The sequence below is a fragment of the Amblyomma maculatum genome, unplaced genomic scaffold (genome assembly GCF_055883805.1).
Source record: "Amblyomma maculatum isolate TAMU_Amacu unplaced genomic scaffold, ASM5588380v1 scaffold_28, whole genome shotgun sequence".
In the NCBI taxonomy this organism is placed as follows: domain Eukaryota; kingdom Metazoa; phylum Arthropoda; class Arachnida; order Ixodida; family Ixodidae; genus Amblyomma; species Amblyomma maculatum.
In genome coordinates this window covers 1,376,410-1,404,277 of record NW_028146753.1, presented here as the reverse complement: position 1 = coordinate 1,404,277, position 27,868 = coordinate 1,376,410, and the positions used below count along the sequence as shown (strand labels likewise).

The 27,868-nt window shown below is 44.6% G+C and overlaps 1 pseudogene; it reads left to right on the top strand.

Moving 5' to 3' along the window:
* The first annotated feature begins 362 nt into the window (after positions 1-362).
* Positions 363-27,868, top strand: part of LOC146170905 (uncharacterized) — a 78,167-nt pseudogene continuing 50,661 nt past the window's right edge.

Genomic DNA, 27,868 nt, shown 5'->3' with positions numbered 1-27,868 from the left:
TTCAAGTCATTGGGGGGGCTTCAGGTATCCGCATTAAGAAGAAAGACAATGCATGGCTATTCTATGAACATTATCGTTGCCCTAATGCCGTTACCAAAAACAATGCCTATCCGCTTCCACGTAATGACGAAGTAATCGACTGCCTTCACTCGACGTCATACTTCTTCTCGGTAGACTTGAGATCGGGGTACTTGCCGATACCAAAGAGCCCAAGCTACAAAGACGGTATTTGTGACACTCGATTGTCTATGAGTTCAATGTATTAGCGTTTGGATTATGCAATGCGCCTGCCACGTTTGAAAGATTTATGAACGCCGTTCTGCGCGGACTCGAGTGAAAAATTTGTTTGTGCTATTTGGGCGATGTTCGGCAAGACCTTTCAAGAGCACCATAGCCGCATCGCCATCGTTCTTGACTTCTTTGAGAGAGCAGACCTCGTCCTCAACTCTAATAAATGCTACTTTGGTGAACGCCAGACAACTGTCCTTGGTCACTTGGTCGGCAAGGATGGTGTACGACCTCCTCAGAAGATTGAGGCTGTAAGCAGGTTGACAGCGCCGAAATCAGTGCAGGAACTTCGCAGCTTTTTAGGACTATGTTCCTATTTTTGGCATTGTGTACCCATATTCGCTGACATTGCCTAATTGCTCACAGTCCTTTTACACAAAGATGCACAGTTCTGGCTTTGATTCAGCCTTCCGCCACCTCAAATTCCTTCTGATATGGTGACCTATCCTACGCCCCTTCTGCCCTATTGCCCCCATGAAGTTCACACCATCCCTAGTGGCTTGGACGTTGGCGCTGTGCTCATCCAGTGCCATAGCAGCGGCCAGCACGTGGTAGCTTATGCTAGTTCTTCGTTGAGCAAGTCGGAGCGCCACTACATCGTTACGAACAACAGTGCTTCGAAGTGGTTTTTGCGGTGCAATGATTTCGTTTTTACATACATGGCAATGTCTTTACCATCTCACCGACAGCCATTCGCTCTGTTGGCTCGTGAATATCCGTAAACCACTTCGGCCGCCTTGTCTGATTGGCATGGCGGTTGCAAGTGTTTAACTTCACTGTGGCATACAAAAGCGGCCGCCAACACGCTGACGCTGACTGTCTGTCACGCTTACCGCTTTCGTCAACTTGTAGTGCTGGTGACAACTTTAATAACTACCTGGTGTCTACCTCAGCACTCTTTGCTGATCCTCAACTGTTCCAGAGAAAACAACTCAGTGATCCGACTTTGGCACCGCTCTTCTCGGCCGCCCATGCTTCAAGAGACGCGCGTTTCGCCGTTCGTGGCGGCCTGCTTTACAAGAATAATTTCAACCCCTGAGGTGCACGCTTTCTTCTCGTCGTGCCGGAAAACCTCCGCATTCCCGTTCTTGAAATGATGCACGACAATGCCACGTCGGGACACTTGGGTGTCGCCCGGACCCTTCATCGCACACAGGAACAATTTTACTGGCCGAAAATGTGTCAAACCATTCAGCGATATGTAGCCAGTTGTGCCAAGTGCTAGCAGTACAAGCTCTCTACTTCCCGTCCACCAGGACCGCTGCACCCTATTGCAACCAGTGTATGGTAACCAGTGAATAGTGTTATGCGTTGACCATCTCAATTGATATTCATAAACAGCCGCCACACCCTCAGCTACCGCTTGCGAAGTATCCTTTTTATCTGCGATTTTTTGTCCTGCGACATGGCCCTCCTCGAGTTTTGATCAGTGATCGTGGGCGCCAATTTACGGCTGAAGTTATTGAGAAATATTTCCTTTCTGTGAATGCAATTACTGTATTTCAACTCCTTATTAACCTCAAAAGAATGGGCTTGTTAACGCACTAACCGCACTCTGACCACTAGGTTGGTGATGCACGTGGATCTGATCACAATAACGTATAATACTGCTCAGCATGAGACGAATGGCTACAGTCCATTTTACCTCCTTTATGCTCGAGTTCTCCGCAGCTGTCTCGACACTATCGTTCCTCTCTCCCTCTTTAACGAACCGTCTATCGCCGCAACTCTATGTCGAGCCGAAGCATCATGCCGCATTGCCCGCCTACCCATACTGGACGCCCATGAACGTTCGAAGGAGACTTACGACGACCGACGCCCACGTGTTTTTTTATGTATCCGGTGATTTATTGTAGATGCGGACGCGGCTGCGCCAGCGCAGCTCAGCCCAGAAGGTACAGTTTCAATATAGCGGCCCTTTTAGGCGTTGTGGAGTGCCTGAGTGACTTCACGCCTATGTGATTTCATGCCGAAATAAAAGTGGCCGATGCTCGCGTAGGAGCCAGGTGGTGCATGTGGCTCGGCTAAAATTTTCCATCCTCGGCACCTTACTCAAACTGCTTGCCCGGGGGCTTCGTCTGCGAGGGGGGAAGTTTCACTTGGTTCGGAGCATCAGGAGACGCAGGAAGAAGAAGATGGGAAAAAGAAGAACAGAAGCTGGTGTGCTTAGACTACAAAATAACTCCCTGTTACGTACCGAGTTACGTACTGAGTACGTAATATAATTGATCGAGGGGCTTTGGATTTTGTAAAAATGTTTAAAATCATATCTGCCTTCCTGTAGTGAAGAATGGTGCTAAAATAATAATGTTATCTTAAATTATTCAATATTTGCAGCTACAGTAAAAACTTTCAGAGTACTTTCAGGACTCATTAGGCGTTTATATACGAAAGTATTGCAATTTCTCCATCAAGCATGGCTGGCATTCGTACGATAATAGGCTAGCGAACACCAGCCGCACTCTCACGTTAGCGTTTCTGTGTTGCGCGTTTACCTAGGTTAAATAGGGAGTGGCGCGGATGAAACATTGTGAAAACGACGATTCTCACTGCAAATACATCATTGCCTTCATCATGAGCAGCTATCAAATATTTGTCAACTTCATCGCCGTTGTCATTAACGAGGGAACTATAAGCTATCGCTGCAGCCGATTACGGGATGTTTAAAACCGCAGCTCGCTATCGTGCTGTGGAGTAAACATCATTATCTTCAATCAAGTCCAACTGCAAAACATTCTCGTTCTATGCATTGAATATCGTTGTCTTCACGAATGCTCATTCAGATCTCCCATGTCGACAAATCCAGACGGCGCAGGCGTGTCAGACAGGCTGCCGAGACTTCCGAGCAGTGAAAAGCCAGCATATCTTGTTGCTGAGAAGCTTACCAAGGCTGGAAGCTAGCGATATATCGGAGTGTCAAACCGACTGCGGCTGCGGCCAGTGGCTAACGCTCATGAAAGTTGAAGTATATCTGAAGACCTGAATTTTTATTTTAGGTGTCAGTTCTTTTGAATCATGCTCTGAAGATACACTCTGTTCACAAAAGTCTGCGAAGCCACTCATAATGCCAAAAATGTTTTCTCATTTTAATAGTAATCAGCTAAAAGCAATAGCAGTGGGAACACGGGAGCGCGTGGTTTCCAGGCTTTCTAAAGAGCTCCCGCTGACTCATGATAATAATCAGTGCTAAAGTATCATGTAAAATAAGGATAGCGGCTGCCTTTTCCGAGCGTGCTTCTGGTGCCACACACTCTCGTCGGAATGTGGAATGCAAATGCAAACATACGAACTATTATAATTGATTAAATGGAAGCAGAATGTACTTTATTTGGAACTAAGAGCGTTTAAGTCATTTATATTGCGCATTTATATAAACATACATACATACATATCGCTACGTGCATTCAGAAGACAAGCATAGAACATCTAATAGCTATGCCGCAAATTTGATTGCAGATGTTTCAACCTATGAGTGCTTTTTCAGCTGAAGTGAGGGGAAACTATATATAACTGTCTGTATTCTCGTATTCTCATAATTACACGCATTCTTTTTACTTCTGCTATTGTTCTACAAGAAACGGCAGGAATATATTTTTATATCGAACATGGCGGGCACACGCATGCATGCATATTGTCATATTTCTGGAAAAACTCCCAGTAAAGATGCAAAATTGCAAAGAGAGCACGTTATATAGAGTGAAAAGTTCATTTACTTAAATTAATTAACAGCTCATTATTTACCTCTAGTTTGCTTCTTAGTTACGCGTACTACGCCAGGGGAATCTGGCGGGCTTGCATGAGGGTAGGATGTTTACAATCAAGTTTTTGCCTCAAGGATACTGCTTACCTGCTGAGAGGCTAATTTCTGCTACTTTTGATAGGCGAATAATGCACCAGAGCTTATAAATCTCTTCTTTCCGCCTTTCCACTTTCTAGTATAGCAATTCACTCGCACGAAATCAACAGCTGAGGTTTGTAGGCTGGACCTGGGTCTCTATTTTGATTACTACATCTATCCTCGCTTTTTTGAATGAATTCAAAGATACGTACGAACAGCTCGCCGAAAATTAGAATAGATATACTTATGTACGACCGTAGACCAAAATGATAAATTTCGAACATGCACTGGATACAAAAACATAAAATTGACGCAGAATTTACTGTCGAGGAAACCAAAGGCGCATTAATGAGTATGGGCGAGGAATGACACCGGGAGAGGACAAGATAACGATCGGCCTTCTGGCCAACCTTAATGATGAAACTATACAAGATTTTACGGCCTAAATTATTGATTGCTGAGACTCGGGAGTGCTCCCGAATGACTAGAAAACATCCTAGTTACTTTCATCTCCAAACCCCGGTAGATTAAAGATAAACACAGAAATTTTAAGACCAATCTCTATCACGTCCTGTGCTGCTAAGCTCTTGGTGACGGCAGTATGGCAAAGGCTGTCCGACTATTTGGAACAGCACGAGCTGCTGCTGCCCTCTGTTTTCGGCTTCCGGTCACATTTATTAGTGAAAGATGTACTGCTCCAAATCAACAGGGAAATCATTGATCCCCCTTTCGGCAGTTCAAGGGCTAAAAAGGGCCTTTGACAATGTCAAACACAGTAGAATTGTGAAGCATTTAAACACCACCATTTGCGGCGAGAAAACATTTAGCTATATCAATAACTTCGAAAATCGGAAATCTTATATCAGACTGGGCAATGAAAAATTCAGACCGATCAATTTGAGAGCCCGAAGAACGCCTCAAGGAGCTGTTCTCTTACCACTGCTTTTTAACGTTGCCCTCATAGGCCTAAATGCAGGGGTTATAATGGAACAAGACAAAAGAAAATCTAAAAGTGGAGCCCAGTCTCTTTAATAAACAGACAGTGAAAGCACGCTTTGCGCTACATTGAGCAATTAGGGTCTTGGTAGCTGCACGTACAATATTTGTGCTTGTGTTGATCGTTTGTCGATGCCTTTGAGGAGTACCATCTGTCCCCTTCATATAGGCTTCAAAATAACAACATTCAAGAAACGTGTGTAACGTTCTTTTTTTTTTTATATTTCACAATACAGAGACTTCTTTTATAGCATCGTAAACTTATTCTATAGTTATGTAGCGCAAGGTATCAGTGAATAAGAATATTTTATGACGTTGCAAAAAAAGTTCAAATGCAGCGCCTTGCGTTTAACTGTGCTTAGGTAGTTCAGTTAGAAATGCTGTAGACTCGTTTTTGTAGTAGGAGGTAATTAAAGTGTAATTACAAAGTGGCACTTGTTTCATCTGCTAGCGCTATTTTGTCGTTCCGTTCAGCATGAAACAACCCGCCGAAAAAGGCCTCTTAGTGAAAAAGCCGCCCATGTGATTATCCAGATATCATGCAGCCTTGTTTCACTAATTGCATAGGTCCATTACTCTTTAGGATTTCATGAAAATTACGTTTAACGAAAATTACCCTATTTTACACCGCACTGTGATGGTACCTTACTACACTCATTTGTTGATCGGCTTTCTTTTTGATTTACAAAAAAAAACGCGCACAATGTACCCAAATTCCGAATTTGGTCTCCCGCAAATGATATTTTCTATAGATTGATTGTTTTTTTGAGAAATTATAGGTACACTGCCTTGTTCCTACCGATGTGGTATTCGCTCTTACTGATAGGCGGTTTATTGCCTCTTCTTTAGATGCCTTTTAGCTTCATTTGTCCAGCTGCGCTTCGTTGAATAAGAAGTTGTTTTTTCCTAATTATGTGTACAGAGTTATGTACATAAAAGTATGTCTAAATGTAATAATACCATCTTGAAGAAAGCGAGAATTCCGTAGTGCTCTCGTGTCTGGCCCAGGGACGCTTGTGTGTTCGCTCTGGTGCGTGTTCAAATCTCAGCTGCCACAATTATCCTCAGAAATATACCTTAATTTGTTCGTTATATCCAATCTTACTTGGCATGCATACGTTTTCGTTACGTGCGTAGTGCAATGTTATTCACGGGTGCTCACTTGGTCGACGCTGGAATGACACGAAACTCGCTGATGAATGGCAAAGAGCTAATGATCTAAACACGGGCTGTATGACTAGGCCATCTAATGGCCCAAGTGTCTAAACGACAAACATGTTGATGAAAGTGGAAACGACGCGAGAGAATGGAGCCCTAACAAATAATCCAGTAGGATTGCAAAGCTGTCGCAAAATTATGAGTCAGAGTTGTACACTTGGGGAGCAGATTCCCTTATAGGAACAAGAATTGTACTAAGGAAAATATTATTATTTATGCGCCAAATAAAGGGGAAATAACATATTATATTACTCATTATTTTCACTCACGTTGTTTTGTCATGTGATCTGAATAATGAAGCAATGCCAGAATTTCTCGCATTATTTTGGATCGATAATATCACAGAAAAGTGGCTTTAAGAAATTTATTTCAACCCCGACGTTAAAACAACAAAACATTTTTTCTTTTACTAGTTCCTGTATTCAAACGTAAAAATTATACTAGTCGACTGAACGAAGCGGTTTCTGAAACAACATGCTTTAAACTCCGCAAAAGTGACCTTTTCTTGTTTTAATGCTTGTATTGGGACTTACTGCCCTCGAATTAAGACGGTTTGAGTTCGCTCATTGCACGCAGTATCAGCATTTTAGCTTTTAATTTGGAAATGTTTTTGAGAGTAAATTTTGTTTCAATGGAAACGTTATTTCTTAAAATCTGTAAACAGGCACAGTATTAAGCGCTACCGAACTGTGACTTCATTGCACGTGTCACCGCCTAATACCATGGTTTCCCGTATGCAGCTTTGGCTTTCTGCTAAGTTACCTGTGTCGCTTTATAATAATCCAAATGCATCGCAAGCCATATATTTTCGTCAGTTGGCTATATCTAATTTTGGGATATTCAGGTGCTGAGCTAATTTAGTACAGCATTGGTGTTGGTTTTGCAATATCAGTGGTTGGTCACCTTTCTTTAAATCTGTCTGGTACTAAGGCAGAAATAATATTGTGCATCAAAAACTTTACGGTACCTCATTCAAAAGTTTTGCCTACAAATGCTTTTTTGTTCACCTTTCTGACTCCTTAGCTTTCCGTTATCTCACCAACTCATGTTCAAATTTTCAAGGATTGAATCATTAGTGCCATGCAAAGTGAGGCCATCTATGTGCTCCCATGCATTCCTTGACTTCAATTTCATGACTGAGTTCTATAATATTGCAAGAAGAAATAATTAAATCATAGCAGTAGTGAAATCACTAATCCTAATCGACTATGACTGCGGTTACCAAGATATAATATTGAAGGCCGTTTACTTTCATGCTTCTATTTTTCAACTTGGTAGCCAAATTACTGTAATTCCGTTTGTCGTATTTCTGGCGCCTGTATTTACATATTCTTGTTTTTTCCTCCTTAAAGGTATTACCTCTACAAGCTTGATCCTGCTGCCGCCTCTTTTAGTGTGTCGCATGTAGCCTTCATCACACTTCACGCTTTGAGTATTGAATAAATATCTTCCAATAAATTAAGATTTCCTTCATTATAGCAGAAGCTCAAAAAATTATATTTCTTGCCTAGTTTCTACGAAGCATTCTTTGAAAATATTCCTTTTTTACGTCACGCAAATTTTCATTCCTTATATCCACATGTATCACTCTCTGCAATGTGATGTGAGCATAATAAGCACACCGTAGAAATTGGTTTACAGCCGCGAAAAGTTAGCATTCTCAGCAGCCTTCATCTTCCAGCACATCACTTGCAGACACTGACTCCACAGGGGATATTCGAACAATAATTATAGGCGGTGACTTGTCGGTGAGGTTCAATGAAGTCACACTTCATCAGCGCGCCGAATATGAAAAAAAAAATATTGTCAATCTAACAAAGTTTACTCGAAGAAAATCTAGAATAAAAGTTTAAATGTTGATGTCAGTAATTAGGTATTTCGTTCTTCTTTATCTGGGCGCTTTGTGTTCGCAAGACAGGCACGTAAGTATCAAGGAAAAAGTAAAATTTTGCGGACCTTGGAGTAATTTGTTCACTAGACCGCTTCGTAGAACAAGCTTTAATTATCCTTAACATGCACTAACTCATAAAGGCGTCAATATTGCTTCAGGTCAAATGTTACTGAATCATTTCTTAGAGCTGTACATTTCGTATATCTTTAGTGACAAAAGGAAATGCTAATATTCCTATATTATTCTAATTAGGAACTCACAAACAAGAAGAACGCAGTTGCCATGCTCTAAAATTATATCCGAAATTGCACCTTGATTTGCGAATAGTTCAAATATTTCTTTCTGAGGCGAATTTGTACCCCTTACCACAAACTTTTTGTTACTGAGGTTAATTCGTGCCTCCTAAAGGAATCTTGAAATAGTCTTTGCGTGAGCAGAAAAAAAATCTTGATAAATATCCTTTTACAAAAGTCCTCTCCAACAATTGCCAACATGCCCAATTTATATCTGAAAAACGGATGTTCATCATTTTTGGAGCCTGGGGCGTTTCGTATGCAATTACCCTGGGCAATTTAGCTTCCAACAAACAAGACAGCAATTTATTGCTATGAACATGATCAGCCACAGGTGATGACGACGGTAATATTTCATAAATGCCACATGACAGCGTGCTCTGCTGTTCAATGCGCCTCAATTCCTGTGTTCGGATTTGCAGCTCGATAACTTTTCTTCTCAACGGTAAACGTCAACAACAGGGATCTTCCCGTCCTTTAGCAGAGTGTGTGCCTCATTGCGCTTCACCCGCCGGGGTGGCGCAGTGGTTACGGCGCTCGACTACTGTTCCCAAGGACGCGGGATCGAATCCCGGCCTCGGCGGCCGCTTTTCGGTGGAGGCGAAAAGCAAAGCGCCCGTGTGCTGTGCGATGTCAGTGCACGTTAAAGAACCCCAGGTGGTCGAAATTTCCGGAGTCCTCCACTACGGCGTCTCTCATAGCCTGAGTTGCTTTGGGACGTTAAACCCCACAAACCAACCAACCAACCATCATTGCGCTTCATAGAATAACTATGCACTATGGTACCCCTTTTCAGATCTGTTAATTCATCTAAAATAACTGCTATACCATCGTCACATGCGCTGATGGAATTCCTGCGGTTTTTCTTCATTTTGAGTTTTTCATTGTATTGCAGACATCGGTTTACCCTGACCCAATCACAAAAGTCTTTTTTTCCGAAATTCCAATAAGAACTATTTATATGAATAAAATAGGAGTAAATTGAGACAACAAAGCTTTCACGGCCTGAAACGACGTTCTCGTTGACAAAACAGTGACATACAGTATTTAACAAATAATCACAGGCGCATTGGATGGTGCAAATAAAGTATGGAAATTACGGCGCAGTACACGAAATGCCTCAATATACACCAAAAACACGAGTCATCATCATCAGCCTGATTATACCCACTGCAGGGCGAAGGCCTCTCCCATATTTCTCCACTTAACCCGGTTCTGTGCTAGCTGCATCCACTTGACCCCTGCGAACTTCTTAATCTCATCCGCCCACCTAACTTTCTGCCGCCCCCTGCTACGCTTTCCTTCCCTTGGAATCCAGTTTGTTACCCTAAGCGACCATCGGTTATCCTCTCTTCGCACTACATGTCCTGCCCATGTCAATTTCTTCTTCTTAATTTCCGCTAGAATGTCGGTAACTTGAGTTATTTCTCTGACCCACTCTGCACGCTTCCTATCTCTTAATGTTACCCCTACCATGTTTCGTTCCATAGCCCTCTGGGTTGTCCTCAACTTAAGTAGAACTCTCTTGGTTAGCCTCCACGTTTCAGCCCCATAGGTGAGTACAGGCAAGATGCAACTGTTATATACTTTCCTCTTGAGCGATACCGGTAAGCTGCTAGTAAACAAAATGACCTCAAATGTTCATGGTTACGCAATGGCGGACATTAACGCATGCATAATGTTCTGTGGCGTCATGAAAGCAATGTTTCCCGCAGAAATCTTCACAGCGAAAGCCCGGAAACTGCACATTTTGACATTGTGTTCTAAAGGAATTCAGTATAGCACGGCGGCCAATTTTGATAAAATGCTTCAGGGCAGGGAAAACACGTACAGTAAAACTTTTACTTTAATATTGGAATGCCGTAAAACCTCCGGATACGCCTTTTAAACGTTCTTAGCGTCCGTTTAAAAGCGCGGCCTGTCCGGAGCCGGAAATTCTTAGCAATCTCTTCTACCTCGCAGGTCTGACCGCTGCCGTGCTCAGCTGCTCCCCATTGAGAGAAAAATGGATTACTCGAAAGTGCTTGCTTTCCTAAGTCGCAAATAAAGCAGGTCTGTGTTGTTGAAATCAGGGATTGCGTTGGCATTGTGATATATCACTCCTAGATGGAGGGAACATAGCTAAAAGATTTTGTCCCTAAATAATAACAAGGAAAATCAAGAAATGGTCAAAGCAAGACTTGTATGTTGTTTCTCTCCTGACAAGGACTGCCGTCGCTTGCTCCTAATTCGTAAAGTGGTTTAGTTCTGTGCATTAATTCCACTAGAATACCCGTAACTTGTTATCGCGAATGTGCATACAACTACAAAACATCAGAACCGCGCGTAATCTACATCATGTCCCGATTGCAGATTTATGTGGTACTGTAAGCACCGATGGCTGACCCATTGAATTTATACCACTGTGTTATTCCCTGACGACGGGAGTTTTTTCTGAAAATGCTCAGAAAGCTGCTCACACAGGTACATGTCAACGACAGGCTTTCTGAAGCACCAGTTACCGTTGCATTACATGTGTAATAACACAATGCGAGCAGGCTGCGGGCACCGCGTGTGATCAGAGCTAAATTCTGCCAAGGCATTGAAATAGTAACCACGAAACTTCACTTGTCATCGCAGGCATTCTGTCTACAAAACTAAACATAAAATATAGAAACTACCAGTTGTAGCACCATCTATTAATAACAAAGTTATCTATTTTAGCAACAAACTTTGGTTGCTAACGACAATAAGAATTTTACCAGCAGATTTTACAAAAGTCTCGAAGTGTAATGTTTGTAATGCTTGGTGTGGGGCGGATGTATGTTTTATAGCTCCTCGGATTGCACGGGGCGAGTGAAAACGAACGTACTAGTACCTGTGGGCGCTTCCTAAAGCGTCAAATAGATGAGTTCTTTCTTTTATTTCAGATGACTTGGGTTGGCTCGGCGGTAATGAGCAACATCTCATTGCCTAATATCTTTCCTATCTGGTGTCGTGGCCGCTCGCAGGATAAAGTTAAATAGAAGGACGCTATCTGTATTACAGCTCCACAGATTTGCAGGCGGGACACCATTCCAGTGGCTGGCATTCCATAAGACAGGCACTGAAAATGACAGAAAGTAGAGAAGAAAGAAAAATTATCCACGATTACGTTACTTCATAATGCGAAATTTGAGCGCAGCTCATTACCTGTTTTACTTTTTTGATAGATTGAGGCAAAGATTTTGAGCAAGACACGTATGTACAATTACAGACATTTTTTTTTTTCAATTTTTCACACGTTTTCGCTTACGAAACACTCCACTTAACAGTTCTTGGCTGTCATGAAAGAAGCTTTGTAGTCGGAGAAGTGTATAGAGCAATTGAGTTACCGGGAGTTTGCGGGAAGCAGCGCGTGGGCCCATAGGAACGTTGCGCGACGAACAGATAGCAGCAACTGACTGATGCCACTGACGCTGCTAGCGAGTGAAGCGAGTGAGAACGAGATGCACGCAACATGCTCCGCTGATAGCCAGCCGGCATTTCGACAACCACAGAGCACCCTCGCCGCCACGCAGGAAGATGGGGGACCCCCTCCTCCTCTTTCTGCATGGTGGTGCCGGTGGTCTACGCAGTCACGTTGTCTTGACTCGCTAGCGGCGGCAGCGACATCAGTGCATCAATCAGTCACTGCTAGTGCTGCCTCTGGCGACCGCCCTTCTCCCCCCCCCCCACCATCTTCCTGCGAGGCTCCGGTTGCCGAAGCTCCGGCTCGTACAGGGGGGATGAAAGGGAAGCGGAGCTGGTTACGAAGGCGACGCGGCCTACGCGAAACCCAGGAACGGGCGCCAAAGAGCTGCGCTCTAAAAGAAGAGGAAGAGAAAGACGCGTGCTGCAACAGCCGTCGTCCACCATCTAAGTGGTGGTGGGTGCAAACACGCCATACTACAGATGAAAATTTGGTGCCAGGCTAGCCCCCGCAGCAAGCGGCTTTGACCTACCAGTTCCAGCCCCGTAGAGCCAAGAACAACCATCTTTCACCCCCTCCCCCCAAATCACTGTAAATGCTGTCCATACAACTTTCTTGAAGAAAACACGCCATATGAGATTGAGTCGGACGTGCGCGCAAAAAAACACGCAACCTTCTCTGTCATAATATGTTTGGAAGCATGAGTGAAGTAGCGTCAACCTGAAGGAGTGAACGAAAGCCCTTTATTTGTGCTTACATTTCTCGAGATAGAAAGACTTGGCAGTTATCGTATATGTGTCCGGTGGTTGTTTATTCTTAATCGGAAAGGTATTTCTGTTTGCGCAATATCTTGCTCAGCACATGCCGCACTCGAGAAGATTGACCCCATTACTTTTGTCACAGTTGAAGTTTCCTCTAATTTTGAATGAGATAGAGGTGGCTGTGCTTTGAACCGTTGTGGCTGTATTAATCATTGGACAAACCCTACAGCGAGGTTTATTGCAGGGTGTACATTCTGAGACTTTGTCATTCATTAATTTCGATGACATCACTAGGTCTTTGATGTTTTTCGCCCTTCTGTACACGACACGGTGGGGTTCAGGAAGTAGGCTCCTCATTTTTCACTTCGCAGAAGAATATTATAGTGCTTTTTTAGAATTCTTTAGCACTGACGTTTGGCGCTGATGCTGCGCAGGTTAAGAATAGGTAAGTTTGGAAACCAAATTGCGCAGGCTTCTTGCGATTTAGGATGGTACGGCGATCTTGCGCTGCAGCTTTTTTGACGGTGTCGTTAATAACGGGCTGCAGGCAGCGCTGTCGGGCCAAATCATTGCGGAGGTCCTCCTCGCGAGAACATATGCGCTTGAATCTTAGAGCCTGGCTATAAGGGATGCCCTTCTTGCAATGCTTTACGTGGCTACTTTTGAAATGTAAGTACTGGTGTCTGTACGTCGACTTCCTAAATATGGATGGTATGAGTTGGTTATATGACACATGAAGCGTAACATCCAGGAAACTAATTACAGAGGTGAAATAAGTATGAGAGAAAGAGATATTGCTACGAACATTGGTAAAACTAGCGATGAACTTCAGTCGTTTTTCACCATGACACCATATAAGAAAAATGCCGTCTGTAAATCTCCTATAGAAAAGAGGCTAGAGAAGGCAACTTTTAATGAATTTAGTTTCCAGAATGGCCATAAATATATTAGCATAATTAGGACCAACCCTATTGCTCATTGACATTTCATTTATTTGTACATAATGAAGGCTGTCGAATTCTATGTGATTAATTTCTAACCCTAAGCGCAGTAGTCTTTCAAGGGTCATGTCTTCAAATAATTTCTCAACTTTAGAACCTCTGTAAGCACTTGCGGCGGTCTATTTTCCATCCGAGGGGGTATGTTAGTACTTAAAGACACAGTGTAGAGGCTAAAGAGGAGGCTATTACTGAAATGAATAGATAAACTATGTCTGAAAGGAACTGAGTTGTGTCCTTGACAAGAGAAGGGAAAGTGGGTGGGATATCGCAGATTAGGCTGTCAACAAAACCGCACATTTTTTCTGTTGTGGACGAAATCCCTGAAAGGATAGGTTCACAGGGGTAATTCTGCCTATGTATCTTTGGCAGAAGGTAGAACCTACCGGGGACAGGTGATTACGGAAGTCTTCGCGATTTTATCAGTTATTTTTGCTCCCTTAAAAGGTGATGTTCCGTAGTTTGAACCATGCCTTCGAAATTCAAAGTTGGGTCTGAAGCTACAAGCTTGTAGAAAGAATTGTTATTTAGCTGTCGTGGCGCCTCATTGTTGTAGTCACGAGCATTTATGACAACAATCGCTCCTCCTTTGTCCGCCCGCTTTATAACTATAACGGAACGTGTCCCAAGAGCTTTCAAAGCCACAACTTCTTCGATTGAGATATTTTTCCTTTATTGTGAGCGCCTTCTATATTCTGAAAGATTGTCGTTTTTCGCAGCCCTAATGTAGAGGTCTAGATATTTATCACGCTATGAAGGGGGAGTCCAATGGATTGCTCAAGGAAGAGATGAGGAGCCAGCTTCTCTGTTTGTCGATTGGTTGTCATAGTACTCGCGCAGCCTTAGGTGATGCGGAAATTTATCTATGTCCCTAAAGAGCTGAAATTCGTTTATATTGCCGCTGGCAAGGCAGAAGCTCAGACCTGCAAACCATTCTTGCTAAAGGTCGTGCTGCGACCTAAACATCGAAATAAGTGTTGAAAGTTTTTAAATGTGACTCTGAACATACTTCTAATCAGTTGCCTTGACAATGTTTGATATCGCTTATAGGACCATCCTGACAGGTGAAAACGTCTTGGCAAAGAACAGCGCGTGGAAGTTTGCAAGCACAGTAACTACTATAGTGGTAATCGTCGACTCTCAATGTAAGCATCTGCACAATCACTTCCATCCTGAGCGAAGCCGCACGCCCTGCTTCATTTCACAAATTGGAGCAACTGTGGAAGATGCCGCACATGTACTCGACTTGTTCCTCCTACCGGCAGAACAGTAATCCTGTTGGTCGGCACCAGCGACATTCTGAAGAACTCAGCAAGGATCACGTTCGAGAAATACCGACAACTGATTGGCATTATCCGGTAGAAGCGCCCAAACAGAATCTACGCGGCGCTACTCCTCCCTCGGGCTCCGCACCAGCGCAGTGATGGTCGCAACCGTCAATTCGTCGAGCGCTGCTGCCTACAGGCCAAAAGGCTCAATAGTCTCCTGCGACAGCACTGCCGCCGCACGAGAGGTGTCTTCTATGTCAACCATGAGCTTGAGTATATTCCAGCTGGCCGGGTACTAGCTGCAGATGGCCTCCATCTGAGTTTTAAAGCCGTCGCACTAATTGCAAGCCATCTCCAACAGATCATCCTCCGAGACTCAGCCCGCAGCCAGGACCTATGGATGGACCATGCCTCGTATGAAGTAACCAACAGTGCTATGCCTAGGAATCCGACCTCTGATATCCCACCTCCACCAACAGCAGGACGGCGCTACAGCTTTCGTAGCATGACTGCCTTGGATTCAGCCCGCCAAAGTACGCCTAACTGACGCGACAGTGTGGCAGGTGAACCTTCCAGGTTTGATTGGTCGAGACGTTACTGAAAGCATGCAAAATTGTTGGTAAGAGAATCAGATAGAAACATCATGCATGTAAGTACTTTAACTTCTTATAAGTGCCAGAATGTGCTACAAAATGGTATATTTTCATTTGTTAAACCAGCTATTTCAGACCTATCACCTTACCGCATGAAAAAATGGAAAGATATCTTGAGGCATGCGTCGATGCAGCTTTTAGATGTCGTAATTGAGCACAATGTAGAGCGCCTCCGAAGTTTGCTATAACAAGGGAAGGAATTATTTAGACTCAAACTTGCTCACAGACCGCGAGAAGCGCTCTTTAAAATCCTTTAAAACAGAAGAAAGTACCCTAATATTAGGCAGAAAACAGAAAAAACTCCGCCGAGATGACATTAACCTCTTCAGCCACGGTTCAGGAACAAAACATCCCACCAAAAAAATCATTGACTGTGGTAACATTTCTAAAAATATTGAAACATCTGCTAGAACAACAATTGTGAATATTTCAGACGTGATTCTTTCTAAGGAAGAGTGTGATATTTTATTGACAGGTCTGAGTTTCTGCACAGCCAGCGGCAACATAAACAAATTTCAGCTCTTTAACGGCATAGATAAATTTGCCTGTCGCCTAAGGCTGCGCGATTACTATGACAGCCAACCGACTGAGAGGCTGGCGCTTCATTTCTTCCGTCCGCAATACATTGGACTCCTCCTCCATAGCATGATAAATATCTTGATCTCTACATTAAGGCTGTACAAAACAATGAAAACTGTGATGGTGAAAATAATGTCAGATTACTTGGCATGGTCACCAGTTCATAATTGGGTTTCAAAAGGTTGAATTATCGAAAACGTCCATGCGAGCTCACCCCTTAACAAGGTGAAATTCACTATGACAATGACAAACTTTAGCCACCAGAGAACACAAGAGTGCAGTTCCCAAGTATGTATTTTATTTCTGATTAGGATTCATGATGTAAAAAAGGGTTGGATTATATCCTTGGATTGGATTAGGATGGCCAGTTTGGCATTGGTGTCGTACACCGTAAGGGGGGGGGGGTGAGTTGCTTTCCCCGTACATTAGGGTAATGTGAAATCATCAGTCAAATTGGGGAAAGGGTCTCTTTTTATTGGAAGCTTTTCCGGAAAAACCAATTTAACCACATTTAAATCTTGACTTCAGTTGCAGCCTGAAAGCTTGATGGCCATTCATTTGAACAGCAGTGGCAAGCAGAAGGGTGGGTGGCGCAACGGAGCACATCTTGTCATGCGTTACGTGGCATATAGCCGAGTAATAATGAGCACCACACATACACATCTGCAGTCTGTTAAGGCTGACGAGCGACTGATATGAAGGGAGGAAGAGAAGTCAAAATTGAAATCACGTGAACAACGTGTGGCTGCTCAACCTACAGTAACTCGTTCTTTACAATGTTGCCCAATGACGGCTATGAGGAATGAAGCTGTGATGAGCTCCTCTCTAAGTGCAACTGATTGGCAGCTCCACCTTCTCTTTGGCTAAACTATGTGATGCATTCATTGCCACCTTTTCTTTTGCATTTCAAGTTTACAGAGAAAGAGAGAAAGCGGCTTTGCGAACTTAAGCAAAATTTATGATGATGGATATTAGTGAGGGACACACAACAATACTTTCAATTGTATGCCCTTCTAAATGCACACAATTGTACAAAAATTGACCAGGCACATTTGTTTGGGATGTATTTATGTGCTATTATTCGCTATTATGTGCTATTATTATTGTACATACACAAGCATAATTTGTCCATAGCATTAGCTGATAAAGCAAAATAGAGAAGATACACATGAAGGTTTTCTTCCATGCTGTTTGTTGCAGGGAATGTGCTAACGAAGTTATATTTTAACTATCTTGACAGCATCTGTGGCACTTCTTTATCGAGGTCAGACAGCAGCAATGGAGTAAGAAGACTCCGCGTCTCAGGCTGCAAATAAATGCAACCTTATCTCAACTTCCTGTATTTAGTAAATTTATTGTTTGTTTCAGATAGCTAGAATTGTGCCATGTAAGGTTTTCCTCCTGCCATCTGGATGCATAAAAGCCACTAGCTGGCATTCCGACTATATGTCACATGTACTTTAGAAACTGTAGTGTCGGTTGTTTAGCCACCAAGAAAAATATGGTCATTAGACAACATTCTCTGGTATTGCCTAACAAGCCATAATATAGTGCTTTAATAGCAGGCCTGATTTTAATGTGCACTGCACCGCCCTCCTAGCGACTGCACACCTTTGATCGACCTTGTACCCACCAGGCCACCACTGTCAGCCCATTATGGCGACCATACCACTATCTCGATCATATTAAACCATCAGCCCACTATGGCAGCCATGCTACCATCTCTATCATATTCAACCATCAGCCCACCAAACTACCTTGCGCACTACCATAATCCACTATGATGGTGGTTGCACAAACCGCCTTCATAAAGATTTTCAAGAGTTGCGTAAGAGGACATCGGATCTGCGATTCACTCTTAAAGAACTTATTCTCGCCAAATGCTGGTATTAGCAATGTATCTGGTGAGCAAATGCCTGAGTAGATGGACTGCATAGTCCCTTTCAGACATAGGCAGAACCTTACTTAATCGCCATACTTCAGCGGCATAAGGGGAGGACTTATTATGCGATACGCAAAGAACCGGCACTCACAGATGATTAATATGCCCCGAAAGTACCTTGCGTGCATTAAATCTATAAGCGATATTGCCTGCTTTACAGGGGCTTATCCGAAATATACTGCCACCTGCTTGTGGAAGATGTAGACACGTATGACGCTGTAGTTTAAATATTATATTCCGAAAATCCGCACACAAATGTTGTTAGTATCGATAGCCGTGAGAGAAAAATGCCTTTAAAGCAAAGAATCGTTATGTTAATAATGCGTCAAAATGTTTTTACTTGCACTCCAATGTTTAGTGAGGTAGTCTATGGGATACCTCATATGTAGTGAATCAACAATGAAATATACACAACCAAAGTTCGCTCTTTGGTTCGAGCTCGAAATGAAAGGCCTCCTTAATATACATTGGTGTTTTTCCTGGCGAAATGTCGCAGGTGAACGAACGTGTGCCTCATGAGTAATTGTCAGCTGCAAGCAAGGTCCTGGCTCAAGGTGCAAAAAATACAAATATGAATCACCACAAAATGAACGCTGTGATTGAGGATGTCATCGCATTTATGCCAGGAAATGTAGTCGTGTGTTTACTGAGCGACAACTGTATTAAAACGTAAATGGTTTCTGGTAATAACTCGACCATTAACACTGTTTGCTAACAGAACTTAAATACATGTGTGCAAGTCATTCAGATACAAGTTGCTACAGCTGCTGATTATCGCTTCTAGAGAGAGTTTCGAGGAAGCTAGAAGCAATTTATTGTCTAATACAAATTCTTCAATCCACAAAACACCCATTAGCGCCCTCGCGGTACAGTTTATGTTCATCGCGTACTAATTTACTACTTGTGCAGCCCTCCTTAGTAAGCCTTCGGGTAACATGTAGGTAGTATGTTTCTTGGCATTTAGAGGAATATCTGCACACCAATGGTTTAAAAAAGAACTTCCATAGGGCGCAAAAGTTTCTCATCTGCAAACAATGTAATGTTACATATGAGCACATTTCCACAAAACTGCATGAAAGTTTGTTACAGTCTGCCTCCATAAAACTTCTGTCCGAATATTTCGAATGTGTGCCTTCCATACTTCCATAAACGCAATTATGTCCATTGCTACAATTATGTTACGATACGGCAAGCCGATGAAAACAGGAGAACACAGGACAGAGAGATGGTCGATGACAGTGAGATGACGTTTAATGAAAATGTTGTCGGGCCTAGCGCGAGCGCTCCTGTCCGCGCCACTGCCCGCTTCTTCTTCCTTGATGTCGTCCGTAACATGAACCGGGGCCGCCGAGCGATCGTCCCGATCGTGGACGAGGAAATGCACGATGTTGATGATTCCATGGCATGATGATGGGCGTGTCTAGATGCTTGAAAAAGAAGAGGAAGAAGGAAAAATAGACTGGCTTGCCGGCACAATGATTCGCGATGAACCTTGGCAGGACACTCTTGGGCCACACGTTGCCACGACTCGATGGCGGAGGCCAAGGCACGCACCGCATGGCATAGGCAGGGGAGAATGTCTTGAAGTGTAGCGGTGTCTTGGGTAGTAGGGTCCTTGGTCGGTACATCAGGTCAGTGGGATCACATTAGGTCATTCGGGTCTCTCCTTGTGTCTTGTGGTTATGTGTGGCGTCTCGAGTCAGTCTCTCCTTCGTCGTGTCTTGTGGTCGGGGCGGGGGGGGGGACGGGACGGAGGAACGGCAAGGTCTTGCTGGGTCCGGCAGGCTGGGGAACAGCCATGCAGTGCCTCCTAACCTTTCGCCGATGGCGCAAGAAGTCGCAGGGCGCTGATGCTCCGGACCAGGATGGGGGGGGCGGGGGTGATGATGAAGTACCAGCACCTCCAACCAAATGTTACGATACGGCAAGCCGATGAAAACAGGAGAACACAGGACAGAGAGATGGTCGATGACAGTGAGATGACGTTTAATGAAAATGTTGCCGGGCCTAGCGCGAGCGCTCCTGTCCGCGCCACTGCCCGCTTCTTCCTTGATGTCGTCCGTAAAATAAGCTAATTTTGACACGTGGCAGAGGGCTAGTTCAGGTAAACCACAAAAGTTCATGTCAGACATACGTGTTCTGGCAAGCACCAACTGTGGCTTCAGCTTCGTCATCTCTAACCGTTTTCCATCGTCGTCCTCTCTGGTGGCATATACGCAACATTACACCGCCATGAAAAGCACCGTCTCAGTGCATACTACGTCGGGGAACTACTGCTGGAGTGCTAGGGCTTCATGCGTGCGACTTTAACGATTTCGAAACATGGCATATTGAACTGTCGGTGTGGACGCACAGGGGTGACCTCGTATGTCACAGAGGTGACTGGCCGTAAAACACGGTAGAGGAATGTGTTTCGCGGCAAGAGCTTCTCACATCGCCCAACTCTACGAGCGGGAGTCCAAAATAACACGAGAGTCCGGAGAGTAGTGGACATCACGATGTCGAGAATCATGGCGCAGTTTTCGGGAGTTCTGGAAAAAGCGAGTCGGAGGCTAGCAACAACATGAGTGGCGTCAGCTCTGGATATGGCGTCACGAACATAGAAGCTTGCATCAGCGGTGTGAAGCAGTACGGTGTCAAGCGGGAGAAAGGGGTCACGGCCGAACAGATGATAGAAGGGCGAGTAGCCCATTGTATCTTGACGGTAGGAATTATACGCAACCGTAACAAACAGTAAATTATTATCCCAGTTATGGTGATCAGCCGATACAAACATTGACAGAATGTCCGTGAGTGTGCGATAGAGGCATTCGGTGAGGCCATTCGTTGTGGATTATAAGCGGTGGAGAAGTAGTGCTTAATAGAGCAGTATCAAAGAATTTCTTTGACTACTCGAGCAAGAAAGCAACGGCCACGGTCAGTGAGCAGCTGGCTTGGAGCACCGTGGGGCAGGATAACATCGTGAAGGAGATAAGCAGCCACGTCAGTTCCACATGGGGTGGGTATCGCTTGTGTAACGGTATAGCGCATAGTATAATCCGTAGCCACCGCAATTCACTTATTCCCCGAAGCAGACAGAGAGAAAGGCCCGAGGAAATCAAGGCTAACTCTGTAAAATGGGTCTATTGGGATGTCGATTGGCTATAGGGATCCAGCAGGCACATCGGAGGCCTTCTACCGCCTCTGACAACTGTCACAAGAAGCCACGTAACGATGAACAGAGCGGTAGAGGCCTAGCCAAAAGATGCGCAGGCGAACGCTGTCATACGTATAAGATATGCCAAGATGACCCGCATTGGGCGCGTCATGCAGCTGCAGAATAATAGTGGCACGCAGGTGGTCGGGGACTACGAGCAGAAGGTCAGCGCCATCTGGTCGCATATTCCGCCGATATAAAGTGTCGTTGTCGAGCACAAACGAAGGGTGGCATCAGGGTGATCAGTACTGATGCGGTTGATAATGCCGCAAAGCTAGGAAAATAAGCGCTGCTCACGACGAATGTTTAAAGGTCAGAGATGGACAGCACACAAGTGTCATCGTCACACTGGCGTTCAGGCGATGGATCTACTAGGTTGCGGGAAATGCAATCGGCATCCGTGTGCAGCCGGCCGGCCTTGTGAACTACAGAAAAACTGAATTCCTGAAGACGCCGCGCCTAATGCCCAAGACGACCTTCAGCACAGAAAGGCAACATAAGGTGTGGTGGTCTGTGATGACGAAGAATGGGCGGCCAAACCAGTAAGGGCGAAACTCCGCTCGGCCACTGAATGAGGCGACTGGTATACGCAATGACGCGAGTGCGGCCCGTCTCCTGTTATGCGAGAATGGCACCAAGACCGTGACCACTGGCATCGGTGCGTACCTCTGTTGATGCCAAGGGATTGAAGTGTGCCAGAGTGGGTGGGTTGGTGAGAGTCACAATGAGCGCCGAAAAAGATTGAGATTGCTCGTGGCCCCAGCAAAATGAAACGTCGTTCTTCAGAAGACGTGTGAGTGGACGAGCCATGTCCGCAAGTTGAGGACAAACCGCCAGAGACACGATCAAACGCCAAGCAAACTACGAACGTCACTGGTACAGTGGGGTGTAGGAAATGCACTTTAGCACGAAAGTTGTCGGGGTCGGGTTGAATGCCATGGGTGTCGACCACGTGTTCGAGCACTTTGAGTTTGCATCGGCTGAAGCTACACTTCTTTGAATTCAGTTCAAGTCCATCTCTTTGGAAGACTCCACGAATGGCTTCAAGGCGGTGAAGATGGCTCTCGAAGGCCGAAGAAAAGACAATGACTCATCGAGATAACATAAGCACGTCATCCATTTGAAACAACGTAAAAGAGAGTTCATCATACGCTCGAATGTAGAAGGTGCATTATGCAATCGAAATGCATCACTTTCAATTGATACAGGCCATCGGGTGTGACGAAGGTTTTCTTCTCGCTCCCGTTCGTTGACCGCGATCTGCCAATAACCGGAACGAAGATCAATCGAAGAGAAATAACTGGCACCGTGCAAGCAGTCAAGGGCATCATCTATCCTGGGAAGTGGGTAAACGTCCTTTGTAACTTTGTTGAGATGTGGGTAATCAACGCAGAGCCTCCAGGTATTGTCCTTTTTAACAAGCACATGTGACGACGAGGGGCTGCTCGAAGGCTCTATAATATTTCTCGCGAACGTCTTGCCTACTTCATCTTGTATGATGCGACGTCTGATGCGATAAGGCCTTCTGTGGATTGGTTTGGCGTCTCCAGTATTGGTGTCATGAGTAACGAGGGACTTTTGTCCCAAGCGTCGGTTACCAATATTAAAATTGTCACTGTACGAAGTCAGAGGCGATTAAGTGGTTGAGAACGATCAGGACATAAATCAGGAGCTACCATTCCTGATATGTGGGACTCCGTAGGCGGGGACTGTGCAGGTCGTGCCAATACTGCAGCCGTAGTGTCAGGTAAAAGTATGATGTGGAGAAGCTGCGACGAGGTACCGGTGAACGAGATCGACAAGCGCGGGGAGATGGAGATCGACTGGAGCGACGAGCAGTTGGGACGGTTTTGGTGCAAGGCTCCTCCAGTTGAGGAGGAAATTGTCAATGTCCCTCATAGGCAGGGCGGGGCTCGGCTGGTTGAGCAGCAATGCGTCGAGGTCCATAATAATACCGACGGTCAGTATTGTAATAGGAGCGAGGGGTGGGGAAGGTACGGCTACGGCAATAATGCGAAGTGTGGGCGGCGCGACAGCAAATAACACAGATTTGCCTGTCATCTGAGGTGCACCACTCTTCAGGATTGGGACCAGCGTTGCGATGTGGGTGGGCTTCTCTGGTGTTTACAGCAGCCACTAAATGAACAGGGTGCGATGATGGCGGGGGCGGCACGGGGCTGAAGGAGAGGCCGACATTTGCAAGTTCCTGGTGGACAACGGCTTGTATCATTGCCACGGTGCCGGGCAGCGGAGGCGGGAGAGGTGCAGGAGTCGGGGCTTCAAGCTCTCTCTGGATGATCCGAGTGACGGCGGGATCCGTTGGATGGGAGGGCTGGTGCAAAGGGGCCAGGTCATCGCAGGATGAAGAAGCCGCGGTGTTTGGAAGAAGCTCAAAGTGATGCAAAAGACGTCTTTGCTTTGCCTGCGCGAATTTTCTGCAGACTTGATGCACCGAGTCGACAGTAGAGCAGTCCGTGCAGAACAGGATGTGGAACGCATCATCCGCGATACATTTAATGATATGCCCTACCTTGTCAATTTCCGGCATGGAACTGTTGACCTTCCGACACAACGCAAGTACGTCCTGAATGTAGGCAAGGTAGGACTCCGTGGAGGATATTGGACACGAGACGAAAGTTCCGTTTTTGCAGCCAGAGCCCGCCCAATCGGATTTCCCAAACAAGTTCTGAAGCTTTTGCTTGCAGATATCCCAAATAACGAGCTATGCTTAGTGATTTTTAAACCATGTTCGAGTTGTTCCCGCTAATAGAAGATGATGTTAGCGAGAATGTTGGCTGCGACCCAACCCTTACGGAAATGCTATATCTCGACTTCTAAAAAAATCAAGATCAGGTAGATCAGGAATTGGGCAGATATGGTATAATAGGACAGATATGGGCCAGATAACGCATATCTGCCCAATTCCTGATTTAGAGTACCAGATAAGGCATATCTGGTTGTATATGCCTCATCTGCCCAATTCCTGATTTCGAGTACCAGATAATGCATATCTGTCTGGTCAGATATGTCTTATCTACCCAATTTCTGATTTAAAGATCTAGCCCGCATGGAATGTAGGTTTTGAACTATAGATCTATATATCCGCATATCAACATAACACTTTATTACAACACACACAAGACAATTTTAGTATTCCAGCTAAACGTCCTGCACGCTCAATCAAGTTTGCCAAGGAAAACCTGAATTTCCCCTTTTATTTCAAAACTTACAGGAAAACAGCCTTGAAACAACAGGTTTTTTTTTTCCTGCCTATATGGAATTGCTCAAAGACGGGCCTGAATTACCGAGGATCAAAGACATGCTCATCCGTTAATAAATATTGATATTCTACTCATTCGCGCTCAGTACTATAACAAACTAATGAGATATCTGAACAGAATAATGGACCTACCTGTCTACATGCTAAGGGGAAAGACATTGACCTATTAAATTAGATATTACATTTTTACGCTACTGTTTTACACACAGAGCTTTAACCAGTAAATGCTTTTAGTTTGAGCGGGTTTATTTGCGCAGCTAAAGAAAATAAATACAGAACCGCGGCTGTTAATCGAACTATAGACTATTGAAATCGAACTTAAAGGTTTGGCGATACCCGGAAAAGGTACCGCTAAACAGTAGGGCCATAAACCACGCAGTGCTGGGACTGCTGATAATACCTAAACCTTAGCAAATTACATATAGGCTGTCAGGAAGTACTGGTGTTACCTTAAGCAGAGACTGCAGTGCAAAATGAGCGAACGCGCCTAACTCACGGTTACTTTTGAAATTAAGTCCGAAAACATGTCCGATGGCATTTATCATGACAGCGACAGCTCTGCCCCTAAACCAAATAAAGCATGAAGCTATTTAGGTAGTGAAAATAATAATAATTGCAAACAATGAAGGACCCTATCCACCTACTGAAATTTGTCAAAATTGCTGGAGCGAAACATAAATTAGCAACGAAATGTACGGAAAAATATCACATACTGGCAATTATCATCCAATTTACTGATTGGAAAATTATTTTCTATTAAAATAATAATGTGAACAATATCCTGAGGCTGGCAAGTGCTAGTTCCCGACAAGAAGTCTTTCGCTCACGGTTTTGGTGATCGGGCATGAAGATGAGGCGACACGATGAGGATGCGATCCGCCTGCAGTTTCTACACAATGGTGAAGATTTGGCCGGGCCCACCCAGGGCAGAAGTCTCGAAAAGCTCAATCGACCATCAGGTTCGCTGCCAAGGCTGGGGAGGTAGCTTCCACCCGCAGTGGGGCACAGTAATTTAACCTGTGCCGACGGTCAGACTGAAGCTCTAGTAGGTTTGCTGTCGTATTTTTGTTACATGCACACAGATAATAGCGAACAGTCGCTGGCACACACACACACCAGCATACACAACATGCAGCACGCCCGCCAGCCACCCCGAACTGCGATGTCTGCCACCGAAAAGGAACGAGACGAGAATACGTAACAGACAGTAAGCGAATTGGTCTGTAATTTTTAAGGTCCTTAGATTCCCCTTTCTTATGGATGAGGATAATTTTTGCATTCTTCCATGGTTCCGGTACCTTCGATGACACCAGGCACTGCGTATACAGGGTGGCCAGCTTTTCTAACACGATATCCCACCCGTCCTTCAGCAAATCTGTAGTTATGTGTACCTCTCCAGCTGATTTCCCCCTTTCCATAGTTTCTAACGATTTCTTAACCTTGTCCTTTGTAACTGGTGGAACGTACGACAGTTTTTCCCTACCGCCAATCTTCTTACGGTACTGACTACTTTGGCTACTGTAGACATCTGTATAGAACTCCTCAGCTGCTTTGACTATCTTGTCCTTATTCGTGATGAGGTTGCCCTCCTTGTCCCTTATCGCATACATCTGGTTCGTGCCTATGCCCAATTTCTTCGTTACCGCTTTAAGGCTCCCCTGTTCTTTACAGCATGCTCAATTTTCTCCATGTTATACTTCCTTATATCGGCCACCTTGCGCTTATTGATTAGCTTTGATATATCGGCCAATTCGATCCGGTCTGTTGGATTGGAAGCTTTCATTCTCTGGCGTTACTTAATAAAATCTTTCGTCTCCTTAGACAGCTTACCGGTATCCTCTCTAACTGTCCTACCGCCTACTTCTACCGCGCACTCAGTAATGATATCTCTGACATTATTGTTCATTGCTTCTAGGGCAATGTCGCTGCTCGCGTTTAGAGCTGAATATCTATTCTGTAGCGAGATCCTGAACTCTTCTGCCCTCCCATTCACCGCTAATTCGTTGATGGGTTTCTTTCTTACTAATTTGTTGCGTTCCTTTTTCAGATTTAGGCCAATTCGGGACCTCACTATCCTGTGGTAACTGCATCGCACTTTCCCGATTACCTCTACATCTTGCATAATGGCGGGGGTTGAACACATTATGAAGTCAATTTCATTTTTAGTCTCCCTGTTAGGACTTTTCCATGTCCATTTCCGGTTCTTCCGCTTGCTGAAGAAGGTATTCATGATTCTTAAGTTATTGCGCTCTGCAAACTCAACTAGTAACTCCCCCTGCTATTCTTAGAACCAATGCCATAGTCACCTACTGCCTGGTCTCCTGCCTGCTTTCTCCTTACCTTGCCATTGAAGTCGCCCATTAGCACAGTGTACTGCGTCTTTACTCTTCGCATTGCCGTTTCTACATCTTCATAGAAGCTTTCAACTGCCTGGTCATCATAACTACATGTAGGTGCATAGGCCTGTACAACCTTCAGTTTATATCGCTTATTAAGCCTAATAACGATGCCTGCCATCATCTCATTATTACTATAGAATTAATATGGCCGTATACTCAACTGCCATAATTTTCGTGATATTTTGAATCGCTCAACTTAACTGACCATGCTTTCGTGCACCGGACTGCCGCCGCATTTCAAATGAAAATGCAAGTTAGTAGGCGGAAAGCGGAGCATGTAGGCATAGCCCAGCGCCCCCCTGGATTAAGGTACACACGGTATAATAATTATAGTGCAGCGAAATCTGCAGAATATTTGAAATATTAGGAGTCGTAGCTATTTTCTAAATTGGATACAATTACCACTAAGTATGCAGACCATGCTGAGTGTAGAAAAATTGAAGCTCAACCACATGATGCCAAAATTGGATATTTGCAGAGGGTAGACGAAGGCCATATATTGCTAATATACAGTCACTATGGCGCCTACATAATTAAGGCCCCGATGAGGTTATATGAAGTCCAGTCGACTCCATGCGTATGGCCCTGGTCTGTCTATATAAGGTCACGACGACGCCGTATATGCCCTTTATCAGGCCACAGAATGTCGCTAGGACACCACATATGCCCCTGATAAAGCCATATAAGGTCCGGTTACCGGTTCAGATATGGATTATGTTGTCAGGTAGTGGTGACAAGGCCGTACACGCCAAAAGAAGACACAGGCGTAAAGGTACTGAAATAACCATTTATTGGGGCTGACTTGCGCCCGCAAAAGAACTAAGCAACCGGCGGCGAT